Consider the following 15,519-nt stretch of genomic DNA (forward strand, 5'->3'; position numbering starts at 1 on the left):
GAAAATAAAAAACGAAAACGGGCGACACGGATTCGGCAAGCTGGCCGCAGAATCGTTCTGCGCGTGCGAGTGTTCGTCTGCGCGTGCGGTTGTTCGTACGCGCGTCCCATGCGTACGTACGTGCGCCGTGTATGTCCGCGCACGTGCGTTCGTACGCACGCGTGCGCCGTGTAAGTTTGCGCGTACGTGCGCTCGTGCGTCCGTCCGTGCGCGCGATGTGCACGTCCGTTGCGCGCGTCCGTTGCGAGCGAGAGACGCAATCAATTTCAAGGAAGTCAACTTCCCCGATCTTCTCGTTCGACATCTCGTCCCGGGAAGAATTCTCTTGCCGCTTGAAAGCAGCCGACCGGCCGTGGCTCCCACCCACCCCCCCAAGCCAACAATCGGGCGAAAGGAACGACGGGGGAGTGGAAACGTCGCTGCGCCTGGGATGACGAGGCGGGCGACTTCCTTCTGCTGCGACGAGGCTTCGCCGGCGGGTTTGGTCGGAGGCCGCGTGCCGTCGGCGGGAGTCGTGGGTGACCCTCAGCTGCAGGCTGCAGGCGACTGGGAAACCGCGTTCCGTTCCGTCACGAAGCTGTACTCGTACTGGAACGGGACAGCGAGCGAACGAGGGAGGGAGAGACAACGCAGAGAGAGGGAGCGGTGGGATGCGGGGGAAGAGGTGAGATTGTATAAGGGAGATGTGGGTGGCACGGTGAGTGGGGGTGCCACAGTGGGGAGCGGTTTACCACCTCCCCCTGGTATACAGGAGGTCGTGGGTTCATTTCAGATCCTTTCTTGCTGCAACTCGTGAGCATCGCCAAACGCGCTCGCCCTGAAGCCAACAACAGGGCGGCGTTTTTTTGCTTTTCAACAGCAGGTGGCATCGTACATCACGAACGTGCTGGGCCAGGCAAGGCGTGTGTGGCCGCGCCATTCTCAGGGGTAAGTTTGTTTTGATTTCGGTGTAAAAAAAAAAAGCATGAAAGTGGTGGTGGGCGCTCGCCAACAGCACTTGCCCCAACAGTCTGTTAAGGCTACACGGGGGATCTTCGTCTTTGTATGGAGCATTGTGGGAGCGGTGGTGTAGCGGTTAGCGCTACGAACCTGGTGACCCGAGTTCGATTCCCGCACCAGAGGCCAACGGCGGTGACGATTGTCTGAACCGGTCCTGGGCCTTCCCCTAGGTCGACTCAACCTTAAATGAGTACCTGGTGCGGTGTGTAAGATCATCAACGCTAGGGCGTGGTGCTGGCCACCCACCCCTCGTGTTTCGTTCCGCTCTGCATAGGTGCTCGCCAACAGCACTTTCCCCAACAGCCTGATCAGCCTATATGGGGGATCTTTGTCTTTTGAATGTCGAATTCGAATCAACGCTGCTGATATACCTGCTCCCAGAAGGCTGTGCGGCTGTTGGGTTGCGTAGTTGATGTTCACACAAAGAAATTGAAACAAAATATTTTTAATTACCACATTGTTTTTTTCTACGTCTATTTTAGAAACACTCACCGAGATTATTGAGATTATACTCTTTGGTTCTTTCGGTAAAGTCATGCTACCACAAGCCATTGCTTGTGGTAGCCAGGTCTAAAAAATAGTCATACTGGTAGGAACCTCCTGGTTACACCAGCCCACAGGGGATTCTTGTGTCCGTCCGTCGTGCAGAGAGGGCTGGGTGGGGAGTAAACGTACTTCATTCTCGATGTCGATGATGGACTTTATGATGATGGACGATATGTCCATCCCGTGAGCCTGCGACACACACGCACACAAAGACAAAGATCCTCCGTGTAGCCCTAACAGACTGTAGGGGTAAGTGCTGTTAGCGAGCACCTATGAAGGCCAGCACGGCACACGAGGGGGTGGGTGGTCAGCACCACGCCAGATCCGCCTTTGTCTCCCCAGTGGCGATGTTTACACACCGCACCAGGTACTAACTTTGAGGCCGAGTCTACCTAGGGGAGGCCCAGATTATCTGAACCAGGACCGGTTCAGATAATCGTCACTGGTGTTTGCCGTGAGCGGGAATCGAACCAGAGTCCCCGGTTCGTAGTGCAGCGCGCTAACTGCTACACTACCGCTCCCCACACGCACACACACACACACGCACACACACACGCGTGCGCACACACACACACACGTACACACGCGTACACGCACACACGCGTACACGCACCACACACGCGTACACGCACACACACACACACACACGCGTACACGCACGCGTACACGCACGCGTACACGCACGCGTACACGCACACGCGCGTACACACACGCACACGCACACGCACACACGTACACGCACACACACACACGCGTACACACGCGCGTACACACACGCACACACACACACTCGCGTTACACACACGTACACACCACGTACACGCACACACACACCGCGCACACACACACACACGGCACACACACAACACGCGTACACACGCGCGTACTCCACACACACACGCGCGTGCACACACCACGCACACACACACAACACACACGCAGTACACACACACGCGTACACGCACACGCGTACACCACACACGCGTACACACACACTTCACACTCAACACACACAGCCGCGAACGTGGATCCACTGCTGGATGAGAGTCTCTCCTCCGTGTCAAGTCAGCCGTGATGGTCGCAACGCCGGTGGTGTCCGTGGTGGTCGTGGTAGACTGAGCGTTAGACTGAGGTTAGACTGAGTGTTAGGCTGAGTGTTACGCTGAGCATGAGACTGAGCGTTAGACTGAGTGTTAGGCTGAGCGTTAGACTGAGCGTTAGGCTGAGCGTTAGACTGAGCGTTAGACTGAGCGTTAGACTGAGAGTTAGACTGAGAGTTAGACTGAGCGTTAGACTGAGCGTTAGACTGAGAGTTAGACTGAGAGTTAGACTGAGCGTTAGGCTGAGTGTTAGGCTGAGTGTTAGGCTGAGTGTTAGGCTGAGTGTTAGGCTGAGCGTTAGGCTGAGTGTTCGGCTGAGCGTTAGGCTGAGCGTTAGACTGAGGGGTTAGACCGCATGAGACTGAGTGTTAGGCTGAGGTTAGGCTGAGTGTTAGACTGAGTGTTAGGCTTAGCGTTAGCTGAGTGTTAGGCTGAGCGTTAGACTGAGTGTTAGACCGAGCATGAGACTGAGTGTTAGGCTGAGGTTAGGCTGAGTGTTAGGCTGAGTGTTAGGCTGAGTGTTAGACCGAGCATGAGACTGAGTGTTAGGCTGAGCATGAGACTGAGTGTTAGACTGAGCGTTAGACTGAGCGTTAGAACTGAGCGTTAGGCTGAGGCGTTAGGCTGAGTGTGAGACCGAGCATGAGACCGAGTTGTTAGGCTGAGCGAGCGAGGGGTTGGGATCCAAGCGAGGGGGGTACTCGTGCATCGACAACCGCTCACGTTTCTGGAGGCTGTGTCGTACTTCTCAGCTCAGGACAAACGGGACCCCGTCTATCGCTGCGGGTGAGACAGGCACGGACGCACGCCGTTAGGGACTGCACTTTCAAGACAGGCAGTTCGCTCGCTCAGAGGTCAGGTGGTCGCTGGGTTACAATACCGTTCCAGCCACACACCCACCCACGGCTACACCGGGTTCTCACGTGCGGGCCCGTAGACTCACACACAGAGACCTACAGACACACACAGGAGACCCACAGACACACACAGAGACCCACAGACTCACACAGAGACCCCAGACTCACACAGAGACCCACAGACACACACAGAGACCCACAGACACACACAGAGACCCGTAGACTCGTGCACAGACACAGACTCACACGGAGAACCCCTCACATCGAGACCCGTAGACTCACACAGAGACCCACAGACTCACACGAGACCCACAGACTCACACAGAGACCCACAGACTCACACAGAGACCCACAGACACACACAGAGACCCGTAGACCTCACACAGAGACCCATAGACTCACACACAGCCCCAATCACATCGAGACCCGTAGACACACACAGAGACCCACACACACACAGACCCGTAGACTCACGCAGAGGCCCACTCACATCGAGACCCACAGACACACACAGAGACCCGTAGACTTACGCACAGACCCACTCACATCGAGACCCATAGACTCACACAGAGACCCACAGACACACACAGAGACCCGTAGACTCGCGCAGAGGCCCACTCACATCGAGACCCACAGACACACACAGAGACCCCGTAGACTTACGCACAGAGCCCACTCACATCGAGACCCGTAGACTCACACAGAGACCCACAGACACACACACAGACCCGTAGGACTCGTACACAGACACACACACAGACCCGTAGACTTACACAGAGACCCACAGACACACACAAAGACCCGTAGACTCATGCACAGACCCACTCCCGGAGACTCACACAGAGACCCACAGACACACACAGAGACCCGTAGACTCACGCACAGACCCACTCACATCGAGACCCGTAGACTCACACAGAGACCCACAGACACACACAGAGACCCGTAGACTCACACAGAGACCCACGGACACACACAGAGACCCACAGACACACACAGAGACCCGTAGACTCATGCACAGACCCACTCACATAGACCCAAATAGAACCCATAAGACTCACACAGAGATCCACTCAAATAAAGACACACAGACTCACAAACATATCCATATACTCGGACCTATAGAGGCTCACATAGATTGGGTTGTGATTAAACTGGGTTCCCAAGTGTGTTAGCTTATTGGGTCTCTTTGAGAGTCTACGGGTCTCTACGTTAATCAACGTGGGCCGGACTGACGTAGAGACCCCATCAACTCGCGTAGAGGCACATGGCTTCACATAGACGCCCCGTGGGTTCGTGGTCTGAGACTGGTCAGCAAAAATTTCCCCCCAAAAAATGAAACGCATCATATTCCGTGCATGTGCATGCATAATGTACGTTTATTACCATATAAATAACCCAACCGGCAATGGATACCATTCTCATTTATATGCATTCATGAATCCCATCCCCCCCCCCACTTTGCTCAAGAAGGGATTCACAAGTGACGTCATCACATCTCTACCCCTTTCGTGACTGCAGGGATTCATCTTCTTGGTTCGTTCGGTAAAGTCACGTAGAAGGGAAATAATAAATAATAAAACATCATAAAATACAATTCTCACGACGTTTCGGCCACAACGCAAGCAGCCGTCCTCAGGTGAAGAACAGGTCTGTCAGACGCTGTCTTTCCGACAGACCTGAGAATTGTATAACAAAATAAAATTCTCACGACGTTTCGGCCCACAACGCAAGCAGCCGTCCTCAGTGAAGAGCAGGCTGTCGGAAAGACAGCCGTCCTAATCATTAGGACTGGAGGCGTGGGGCGTCCCGTTCACCGCCGAATCTCGTGAGCGTGCGGGCAGCTGGCCATTACTCTACTTAGAGCGGCGTAGTGGCGGCAGCGCCGCTGGTCTTTAACCGACGTCGTTACTCGCCGCAGAGAACCGTAACGACACGGCGGCCGCCACCCTCTCTACGACAGCCGCGCCAAACGGTTTCAAAACGGTGCCCCCCCCACTCCCCTCCCGCGTGGTCCTTGTTCTGTCCGATTCTGTACCGATGACGCACGTACGGAAGCAGAAGAAAAACTGACGGCCTAAGCGTATGTACGCGAGCGTCATCCGAATGTGAAAGGGTTCATTGTGGGCCGAAATCCAGCGCCGAGAATTACAACTATCGAGGCGAGTATAAAGGCGCCTCTTCGATGCGCACGGGAGGGTAAGTCTGGCAAACCTTCGTGCGATCTTTAGCGTGAAAAAGGAGAGGCAGATTTGCCCGATAAAATTCGGCGCAAACAGCGTTCTGTGGCGACGGGGACGTAAATTACCGCGGTGGAATTCCCTCCCACCACCCCCACCACCTCCCCCACTCCGCCTCCCAAACTCAAATCACGGCACGGCGTTTCATTAACCTCCCCAGCAACAACACAACCACATCATCAGCGGCGGCGGCGGCGACAATGCGGCAGCAACAATAATAATGCAGATAAATTTCAACGGCAGAGCGAGAAGGCAAGGAATTAAATCCTCAGCACATTAATGAATAGAATAATGAACAATACCGTCGCAAAACCTTTTCATCAATAATTCCAATTAGCGCGGCGAGGAAGCGATCTGGTTCGTGCGTGCGGCAAAATAAAAGAAATAAAAAAATGCGACGCGGGAGATAAAATTATACCGCGCGTGCCTTGTTTAACTTGCAAAGCACTCTGGGTATATTTTGTACACTCCCAAAGGGATTGTGGGAAGCGGAGGCTGCCTAATTAAGGGAAACGCCGCGCCACCCTTAATTGCGCCGCCGTCCGTTGGAGGCAAGCAGGAAGCAGTGCCGTGTGTGTCGTGCGTGTCGTACGTGTGTGTGTATCGTGCGTGTCGAGCGTGTGTGTGTATCGTGCGTGTCGTACGTGTGTGTGTATCGTGCGTGTCGTACGTGTGTGTGTATCGTGCGTGTCGAGCGTGTGTGTGTATCGTGCGTGTCGAGCGTGGTGTGTATCGTGCGTGTCGAGCGTGTGTGTGTGTCGTGCGTGTCGAGCGTGTGTGTGTATCGTGCGTGTCGAGCGTGTGTGTGTGTCGTGCGTGTCGTACGTGTGTGTGTGTCGTGCGTGTCGAGCGTGTGTGTGTATCGTGCGTGTCGTACGTGTGTGTGTGTCGTGCGTGTCGAGCGTGTGTGTGTATCGTGCGTGTCGTACGTGTGTGTGTGTCGTGCGTGTCGAGCGTGTGTGTATCGTGCGTGTCGTACGTGTGTGTGTATCGTGCGTGTCGTGCGTGTGTGTGTATCGTGGCGTGTCGTGCGTGGTGTGTATCGTGCGTGTCGTGCGTGTGTGTGTATCGTGCGTGTCGAGCGTGTGTGTGTATCGTGCGTGTCGTACGTGTGTGTGTATCGTGCGTGTCGTACGGTGTGGTGTGTCGTGCGTGTCGAGCGTGTGTGTGTATCGTGCGTGTCGTACGTGTGTGTGTATCGTGCGTGTCGTGCGTGTGTGTGTATCGTGCGTGTCGTGCGTGTGTTTGTATCGTGCGTGTCGTGCGTGTGTGTGTATCGTGCGTGTCGAGCGTGTGGGTGTGTCGTGCGTGTCGTACGTTGTGTGTGTCGTGCGTGTCGTACGTGTGTGTGTATCGTGCGTGTCGTACGTGTGGTGTATCGTGCGTGTCGTACGTGTGTGTGTATCGTGCGTGTCGTACGTGTGGTGTGTCGTGCGTGTCGTACGTGTGTGTGTGTCGTGCGTGTCGAGCGTGTGTGTGTATCGTGCGTGTCGAGCGTGTGTGTGTATCGTGCGTGTCGTACGTGTGTGTGTATCGTGCGTGTCGAGCGTGTGTGTGTATCGTGCGTGTCGTACGTGTGTGTGTATCGTGCGTGTCGAGCGTGTGTGTGTATCGTGCGTGTCGTACGTGTGTGTGTATCGTGCGTGTCGAGCGTGTGTGTCGTGCGTGTCGTACGTGTGTGTGTATCGTGCGTGTTGTACGTGTGTGTATCGTGCGTGTCGTACGTGTGTGTGTATCGTGCGTGTCGAGCGTGTGTGTGTATCGTGCGTGTCGAGCGTGTGTGTGTATCGTGCGTGTCGAGCGTGTGTGTGTATCGTGCGTGTCGAGCGTATGTGTGTATCGTGCGTGTCGAGCGTGTGTGTGTGTCGTGCGTGTCGTACGTGTGTGTGTCGTGCGTGTCGTACTGTGTGTATCGTGCGTGTCGTACGTGTGTGTGTATCGTGCGTGTCGTACGTGTGTGTGTCGTGCGTGTCGTACGTGTGTGGTGTCGTGCGTGTCGTACGTGTGTGTATCGTGCGTGTCGAGCGTGTGTGTGTATCGTGCGTGTCGAGCGTGTGTGTGTGTCGTGCGTGTCGTGCGTGTGTGTGTCGTGCGTGTCGAGCGTGTGTGTGTGTCGTGCGTGTCGTGCGTGTGTGTGTATCGTGCGTGTCGAGCGTGTGTGTGTGTCGTGCGTGTCGTACGTGTGTGTGTATCGTGCGTGTCGTACTGTGTGTGTATCGTGCGTGTCGAGCGTGTGTGTGTATCGTGCGTGTCGTGTGTGTGTATCGTGCGTGTCGTACGTGTGTGTGTATCGTGCGTGTCGAGCGGTGTGTGTGTCGTGCGTGTCGTACGTGTGTGTGTGTCGTGCGTGTCGAGCGTGTGTGTGTATCGTGCGTGTCGTACGTGTGTGTGTATCGTGCGTGTCGAGCGTGTGTGTGTATCGTGCGTGTCGAGCGTGTGTGTGTGTCGTGCGTGTCGAGCGTGTGTGTGGTCCGTGCGTGTCGTGCGTGTGTGTGTATCGTGCGTGTCGTACGTGTGTGTGTATCGTTCGTGTGACGTGTTGGTGTATCGTGCGTTTGTGGTACGTGTGTGTGTATCGTGCGTGTCGTACGTGTGTGTGTATCGTGCGTGTCGTACGTGTGTGTGTATCGTGCGTGTCGTACGTGTGTGTATCGTGCGTGTCGAGCGTGTGTGTGTATCGTGCGTGTCGTGCGTGTGTGTGTATCGTGCGTGTCGTACGTGTGTGTGTATCGTGCGTGTCGTACGTGTGTGTGTATCGTGCGTGTCGTACGTGTGTGTGTATCGTGCGTGTCGTACGTGTGTGTGTATCGTGCGTGTCGTACGTGTGTGTATCGTGCGTGTCGTACGTGTGTGTGTATCGTGCGTGTCGTACGTGTGTGTGTATCGTGCGTGTCGTACGTGTGTGTGTATCGTGCGTGTCGAGCGTGTGTGTGTATCGTGCGTGTCGTACTGTTGTGTATCGTGCGTGTCGAGCGTGTGTGTTATCGTGCGTGTCGTACGTGTGTGTGTATCGTGCGTGTCGTACGTGTGTGTTATCGTGCGTGTCGTACGTGTTGTGTATCGTGCGTGTCGAGCGTGTGTGTGTATCGTGCGTGTCGTACGTGTGTGTATCGTGCGTGTCGTACGTGTGTGTGTATCGTGCGTGTCGTACGTGTGTGTGTATCGTGCGTGTCGTACGTGTGTGTGTATCGTGCGTGTCGAGCGTGTGTGTGTATCGTGCGTGTCGTACGTGTGTGTGTATCGTGCGTGTCGTACGTGTGTGTGTATCGTGCGTGTCGTACGTTGTGTGTATCGTGCGTGTCGAGCGTGTGTGTGTATCGTGCGTGTCGTACGTGTGTGTGTATCGTGCGTGTCGTACGTGTGTGTGTATCGGGCGTGGTCGTACGTGTGTGTGTATCGTGCGTGTCGTACGTGTGTGTGTATCGTGCGTGTCGTACGGTGTGTGTATCGTGCGTGTCGAGCGTGTGTGTGTATCGTGCGTGTCGAGCGTGTGTGTGTAATCGTGCTGTCGTACGTGTGTTTGTGTCGTGCGTGTCGTACGTGTGTGTGTATCGTGCGTGTCGAGCGTGTGTGTGTATCGTGCGTGTTGTACGTGTGTGTGTATCGTGCGTGTCGTACGTGTGTGTATCGTGCGTGTCGTACGTGGTGTGTGTATCGTGCGTGTCGACGTGTGTTGTATCGTGCGTGTCGTACTGTGTGTGTATCGTGGCGTGTCGAGCGTGTGTGTGTATCGTGCGTGTCGGCGTGTGTGTGTATCGTGCGTGTCGAGCGTGTGTTGTATCGTGCGTGTCGAGCGTGTGTGTGTATCGTGCGTGTCGTACGTGTGTGTGTATCGTGCGTGTCGAGCGTGTGTGTGTGTGTCGTGCGTGTCGTACGTGTGTGTGTATCGTGCGTGTCGAGCGTGTGTGTGTATCGTGCGTGTCGAGCGTGTGTGTGTATCGTGCGTGTCGAGCGTGTGTTGTATCGTGCGTGTCGAGCGTGTGTGTGTATCGTGCGTGTCGAGCGTGTGTGTGTATCGTGCGTGTCGTACGTGTGTGTGTATCGTGCGTGTCGAGCGTGTGTGTGTATCGTGCGTGTCGAGCGTGTGTGTGTATCGTGCGTGTCGAGCGTGTGTGTGTATCGTGCGTGTCGAGCGTGTGTGTGTATCGTGCGTGTCGAGCGTGTGTGTGTATCGTGCGTGTCGAGCGTGTGTGTGTATCGTGCGTGTCGAGCGTGTGTGTGTATCGTGCGTGTCGTACGTGTGTGTATCGTGCGTGTCGAGCGTGGTGTGTGTTGTCGTGCGTGTCGAGCGTGTGTGTGTATCGTGCGTGTCGAGCGTGTGTGTGTATCGTGCGTGTCGAGCGTGTGTTGTGTATCGTGCGTGTCGAGCGTGTGTGTGTGTATCGTGCGTGTCGAGCGTGTGTGTGTAGCGGTGCGGTGCGTGTCGTAGCGTGTGTGTATCGTGCGTGTCGTACGTGTGTATCGTGCGTGTCGAGCGTGGTGTGTGTGTCGTGCGTGTCCGAGCGTGTGTGTGTGTGTCGTGCGTGTCGAGCGTGTGTGTGTATCGTGCGTGTCGAGCGTGTGTGCCGTGCGCGTCTTGCAGTCGAAGGACACGTCGAGGAGGGACCACGTCTCACCCCCGGTGGGCCCCACGCCGCCGACGGTGGGACGGGGCGACGCCGTTAATTTGCGGCCGTTTATTTAAACCATTAACCCCTTTCCCCGCTCAACCCCCCCCCCCCCTCCAGTTATCGAAATGTCTGCAAGTTGTAGGGTGTGGGGATCTCTCGGAACGCCGCGAGCGGTTCGCCCGATTAGTTTTTTTATTTAGAGGAGGCGGAGTAGCGCCGTTTGTTTTATTTAAAAAGACGTCGTATTCGGCAGGAGGGAACCGCAATGCTGGCGAAACCAAACTGTGGCAGACGCCCCCCGCTCCGGGCCTTGTAGGAGCCTCGGTACCGATAAAGTTAATTTTATTTTATACACAAGAGGTTTTTTTTATTTTTTGTTTATTTTGTTGTTCTTGACGTACATTACGTCATCGAAACGGGGGAGGGTTAAGCGCGACAAACAAAAACATTTCGAGCACGTAAACGTTCCGTCCGACATGCTTTTTACATTTTATTTTACTGGTAGGAACCTCCTGGTACACCAGCCCACAGGGGATTATTGTGTCCGTCGAGCTGGGTGGGGAGGGTGGGGATGGTGAAGAGGGGAGGGTGGGGAGGGTGGGGAGAGGCTGGGTTGTAGGAGGAGTGTGCGGGGCTGATGGGGAGGGGATGGGCTGGGGGGGTGGAGGGGGAGGGGGCCTGGGGGGGTGGGGGGGTGTGGGAGAAAACTGGTCTGGTCACCCCAAGTGGGTGCCCTTAATAAAACCAACGGTTTAACCTACTCACGCCGGCTTGGTGCCCGCCCTTCCCAACAGTCGGGCATAATTTGCGGAATACACCACGCCTTGGCCGTTGACCCTGGCCATTGGACCGAGCAACCCCACGTTCCTACCAGCTCCCTCCGCAGCAGGAATGTGTTACTATTCATTCCCCGCATTTGTTACGTTTTACAAGCGAGACCGAAAGCGTTGGTGCATTATCGTATGCGTTTGTATACTGGGTGTACGTTGAACTTCCTTCGCACCGTACGTAGCCAATCGCCCTCATCGAGGGGCGGTGGGTAGGACAACGAACCGCTCGTGCAAGAGAAACGCATTAACGCGTTCTCTGCAATTCCCACGTAGGTCTGTCTCGCTCTCTCGGCGAAGAAAAAAAATTACGTGGCAGGACCGTGGCAATTACGCACGAGATGGTTCTTATCGTGGCGGGGAGCCCGGACCAGGGATCACGGCGGCTCATTATTTAATCCACATTAATTCGCAAAATGAGAGTGCGAAATAATGCGTTTGCATATCCCTCCCCCCCCCACACACAAACCCCACCAGCCCAACCCCCCCCCCCCCCTCTCTCTCTCTCACCGGCCTTCTCCAGAGGTCGTGATGGGTGTGGGGGGAGAGAGGGGTGGAAAAAAAAAAGTGCCAATCTGTGCTTTCAAGCCCACTCCCTTTCAATCGCTTTGTTCCGAGATTTAATTAGCTTCGAACGTAACGTTCTCGCGTTTCGACGTGGAGGCTTTATTCAGATTTTTAATAATATACATTTTTGTATTTTTGTAATTTTTTTCCCAGAGACCCCTACCGCGTGAGCGAGGATCGCGTGCCGCGATCAAGGCCAAGCGTCGACTGCGCACGTGCATGGCTCGGGTAAAAGCCGAGTGTGGTTTTGGGTTCAAAACGGAGAAAGAATTTACATATAAACACACTTTGTATATATTCTTGGTTCTTCGGTAAAGTCACGTAGAAGGGAAATAATAAAATAATAAAAATAAAACTTTATAAAAATCTCACGACGTTTCGGCCACAACGCAAGCAGCCATCCCTCAGATAAAGAACAGGTGTGTCGGAAGGACAGTGCTCCAATTAACACTGCTAAGCTTGGCAGCGTATATTTAAGCTGGGTCGGAGAAGGAGAGAGTCACTGGGTGAGTTACCGTTTGTCACTCATTTCGGGTAGGGTACGGGTACGGGTAGGGAACGGCTACCCGTACCCGGCCGGGTACGGGTACGGGTACCCGTTTGCGACCCTGGTGCGGCCGGGTACGACTACGGGGTAGGCCGTGAGTCACTGATGAGTCACCATTTGTCACTCATTTCCCAACGTCTTGTCTCTTCTCACAAGTCAAGTTCCTAGAATCAACCCACCCGCGCCTGCAACATGGCTTCATCCCAGAGGTCGCAATCGGCTACCCGATACCCGTACCCTACCCTACTCAGCCGGGTACGGGTAGCCGGGTATCGGGTAGGGTACGGGTACCCAATTGCGACCCTGGTGCGGCCGGGTACGGGTACGGGTAAGGAATCAAAACCCGTTTGCGACCTCTGCTCACTGCTCACCGGTTATGCCGTAGATGTTGTCCGCACCGTTGCGCTGAGTGTGCCCCATGGACAGGGGGAGACCCTTCTTGAACTCGACGGCAGGGTCAGAGACTTTTGACTGCAGGCAATCAACGGAGCGGGGCGGGGGGAGGGGTCTGGAGGCACGGAGATGACGAATTAATGAAATCGCAATCACGGCCCGGGCTTACGATCCGTAAACTCGTGAATGCATCTCTACGAAAGACCCAAAGCGGAAGATCCCCCTCTGGGAGTTTGACTTTCACGAGGCTGCCCACGGTCCACTCTAAAACGCACCCACTGCGCAAACCGTGGCGGCAGCAGTAGATGCGGGCGATGCCTGATGCACAAACGGAACATTAAAACTCTCCGCAGCAGTAGTGATGGTGCGACCGTGGTCATCCAGAACAGAGAGCGGAGTACCAACAACGACGACGATGCATGCCCGCAAACAACGAAGGAGACCATCACGGCGGCGATGATGACGACGATGATGACGATGATGATGATGATGATGATACGACTACTCCGCTGGCTCCTAACGTGGTTGTCTGGCTTGACCCACACGAATGCGAAACTGTTGGCTCTGCATCTGTGTCAGCAGTGGTACGAAAGAAGACTAAGAATTGCCAAAGAGGTCACCGACACCAACCTGAGGGCGAGCGAGCGAGCGCTTGGGTCGCGCAATTCCCCATTTCACGTGGCAGTAGCCGCGTTTCTGTCAAAGGTTCTACGTTTAAGCGATTAATTACAGCACACCAACCTCCGTACGCATACTGGGCGTCTGTGATACAGAGCTTCAGTGCTCATCGGATTCTTTCCTGCAGTTGAAATAAAGATTCCGATTCTGACTGTGCATGCATTACTGCGCCCCGAGTTCGATTCCCGCTCACGGCCAACACCAGTGACGATTATCTGAACCGGTCCTGGGCCCTCCCCTAGGTCGACTCGGCCTCAAATGAGTACCTGGTGCGGTGTGTGACCATTGCCGCTAGGAAGACAAAGACGCCCGGGCGTGGTGCTGGCCACCCACCCCCTCGTGCGCCGTGCCGGCCTTCTTAGGTGCTACTCGCTAACAGCACTTGCCCCTACAGTCTGTTAAGGCAATGCGGGGATCTTTGTCTTTGTGCCGAGGCAGGCAGTACGTACTGTGACAAGCTGGGTCAGTACGTTCTGTGTCAGTCAGCGCTGTGTGTGTGTGTGTGCTCAGGCAGTACGTACTGTGACAAGCTGCTCAGTACGTACTGTGACAAGCTGGGTCAGTAAGTACTGTGTCAGTCAGCGCTGTGTGTGTGCTCAGGCAGGCAGTACGTACTGTGACAGTAAGCGCTGTGTGTGTGTGTGCTCAGGCAGGCAGTACGTACTGTGACAGCGTTGTGTGTATGTGCGCTCAGGCAGTACGTACTCTGACAAGCTGCTCAGTACGTACTGTGGCAGTCAGCGCTGTGTGTGTGTGTGCCGAGGCAGGCAGTACGTACTGTGGCAGTAAGCGCTGTGTGTGTGCGCTCAGGCAGTACGTACTGTGACAAGCTGCTCAGTACGTACTGTGGCAGGTTGGGGTGATGTCGACTGCTGTTGGAGTGCCGCCGATGCCGTCGCCGCTGCGCCGTCGATCGTCGTCCCCATGGCCGCCTCCTTCCTCGCGGGAGCCGGGACGACCTTGGGAACCCGGCCCATGCGGTACCAGATCCGCATTCCGTTGGTCTCCCTGGGCAACGGAGGACGCGGGGTCATCGTCGTCAGCGTCAACGTTCAAATCGTTGTCATCGTCACGATTATCATGACCGCCATCATCATCATCATCACGTAAATGAAACTAAACTATTGTTTATTTTAGCAGGTAAGGCTCCACTGCAGAAGCGACGTGGCCATCACCAATGATAGCTCAACGAAGTGACTTGTCACGTCTGATGATGGCGACGATGATGACGGTTTGGATGACGGTTTGGATGACGGTTTGGATGACGCTTTGGATGACGCTTTGGATGACGCTTTGGATGACGGTTTGGATGACGGTTTGGATGACGCTTTGGATGACGCTTTGGATGACGCTTTGGATGACGGTTTGGATGACGGTTTGGATGATGACGGTTTGGATGATGACGGTCGGGATGGCGGTTTGGATGACGACGGTTTGGATGACGACGGTTTGGATGACGACGGTTTGGATGATGACGGTTTGGATGATGACGGTTTGGATGATGACGGTTTGGATGACGACGGTTTGGATGACGACGGTTTGGATGACAATGGTTTGGATGATGGCGACGATGATGGCGCCACTCACCCGATGAAGGTGTACTGTGACGGGATCTGCTTGGGCTTGCCGCTAACGATGATGTCCGTGATGGCCGCCTCCGTGGACTCGCGAGGGATGAGCTGGACGCACAGTCGCTTCTTCTTCAGCGCCGGCTCATCTGTCGCACAAAGACAAAGGTCCCTCGGCCGTGTAGCCTTTAACAGACCCTAGGAGCAAGTGCTGCTAGCGAGTAGCGAGCGCCTATGAAGGCCGGCACGGCGGACGAGGGGGTGGGAGGCCGGCACCACGCCAGGTCGCCTTTGTCTCACTACTACACACTACACTATACACTACACCACACCCACACACACACCACACACTACACCACACACCACCACCACACGACACACACTACACCACACCACACACCACACCACACACACGACAAACTACACACTATACCACACCACACACACACACACACACACACCACACACACTACCCACACACGACACACACTACACACTATATCACACTACACCACACCACACACTACACCACACCACACACTACCCCACACAACACCACACACACCACACCAGGAGGCCCCAACCCC

At 55.1% G+C, this 15,519-nt stretch overlaps 1 pseudogene; it reads right to left on the bottom strand.

The window, feature by feature from the left end:
* Positions 1–391: 391 nt before the first annotated feature.
* LOC133339925 (multivesicular body subunit 12B-like) lies at positions 392–15,116 on the bottom strand (annotated as a pseudogene).
* Between the last annotated feature and the right edge of the window lie 403 nt (positions 15,117–15,519).

The sequence above is a fragment of the Lethenteron reissneri genome, unplaced genomic scaffold (assembly GCF_015708825.2).
Source record: "Lethenteron reissneri isolate LAM-NWPU_2019-01 unplaced genomic scaffold, ASM1570882v1 scaffold_565, whole genome shotgun sequence".
Lineage (NCBI taxonomy): Eukaryota > Metazoa > Chordata > Hyperoartia > Petromyzontiformes > Petromyzontidae > Lethenteron > Lethenteron reissneri.